The sequence below is a fragment of the Mus caroli genome, chromosome 5 (assembly GCF_900094665.2).
Source record: "Mus caroli chromosome 5, CAROLI_EIJ_v1.1, whole genome shotgun sequence".
In the NCBI taxonomy this organism is placed as follows: domain Eukaryota; kingdom Metazoa; phylum Chordata; class Mammalia; order Rodentia; family Muridae; genus Mus; species Mus caroli.
Genome location: NC_034574.1, coordinates 115,525,387 through 115,526,811, shown reverse-complemented (window position 1 = coordinate 115,526,811; position 1,425 = coordinate 115,525,387). Strand labels below are relative to the sequence as shown.

General features: G+C 46.0%; 1 pseudogene; it reads right to left on the bottom strand.

Moving 5' to 3' along the window:
* Positions 1-1,324: 1,324 nt before the first annotated feature.
* Positions 1,325-1,425, bottom strand: LOC115031164 (annotated as a pseudogene).

Sequence of the window (1,425 nt, the reverse complement as noted above, 5' to 3'; positions counted from 1 at the left end):
TCCTGCTGCTGCTCCTCCTCCTCCTCCTGCTGCTGCTGCTGCTGCTCCTCCTCCTCCTCCTCCTGCTGCTCCTCCTCCTCCTGCTGCTGCTGCTGCTGCTGCTCCTCCTCCTCCTCCTCCTCCTCCTCCTCCTCTTTCTCCTCGTCTCTTCCTGGCTGCCCTTGGATCAAGATGTAAAACTCTCAGCTCCTTCTCCAGCACCATGTCTACCTGTATGCTGCCATGCTTTCCCGCCATGATGAGAATGGACTGAACCTCTGAAACTGTAAGCCAGCCCCGATTAAATGCTGTCCTTTCTAAGAGTTGCCTTGGTCACGGTGTCTGCTCACAGTTGTGAGCTGCCCACAGCACTGGGGGTTGAACTTGGGATCTCTGGAAGAGCACTAGTACTCTTCACCACGGAGCCATCTTTCCAGCCGCCGCCCCCGCCCCCCTGTTAGGTATTTTTAATCTGGAATGAGTAGCTAAAAGACCTGTTGGATAGTGATATAGTCATTCTGTTTGTTAAATTGTGTGTAAATCAAATCTGAGATGCATCTTTAGAACACTGTTTAGGGTTGGAGAGGCCACTGAGCAGTTAGGAGCATGTTTTACCCTCTGTGGGCACTAGGCATATAATATATTATACACACACACACACACACACATATATTATATATACACACATATGTGTGTGTGTGTGTGTGCATATAATGTACATATGTAGTGTGGTGGTTTGTCTAGGTATGGCCCCATAGACTCACTTGTTTGAATACTTGGCCTGTAGGGAGTGGCACTATCTGGAGGTGTGGCCTTGTTGGAGTAGGTGTGGCTTTGCTGGAGGAAGATGGGGTGGGCCTTGAGGTCTCTTATGCTCAAGCTACACCCAGTGTGACACACAGTCCCCTTTCTGCTGCGTGAGGATCAAAATGCAGAACTCTCAGCTCCTTCTCCAGCACATGTCTACCTGCATGCTGCCATGCTTCCCGCCATGATGATAATCTCTGAAACTGTAAGCCAGCCCCAAGTAAATGTTGTCCTTTATAAGAGTTGCTTTGGTCATGCTGTCTCTTCACAGCAGTAAAACCCTAAAAACACATATAAAAGACAAGATACTCATACACATAAAATAAATCCTTTTTTTTGTTTTTCCTTTTATTGAGAATAGATTCTTTTTTTTCATACAATACATCCTAATTATAGTTTTCTCTCCCACCACCCCTTCCAGTTGCAATTCTCCTGCCCTCCAGATCCACTCCCTTTCTGTCTCTTGTTAGAAAAGAACAGGCTTCTAAGAAATAGCAACCAAACATAAGAAAATAAAATATTACATGAAACTATCATTTTCAAAGTGAAATGCTTCACAAATTTGCATATCCCCCTTGCATGGGGGCCATGCTAATTTTCTCTGTGTCCCTTTGGTATATGTGCTGCCAGAGTGAGCAC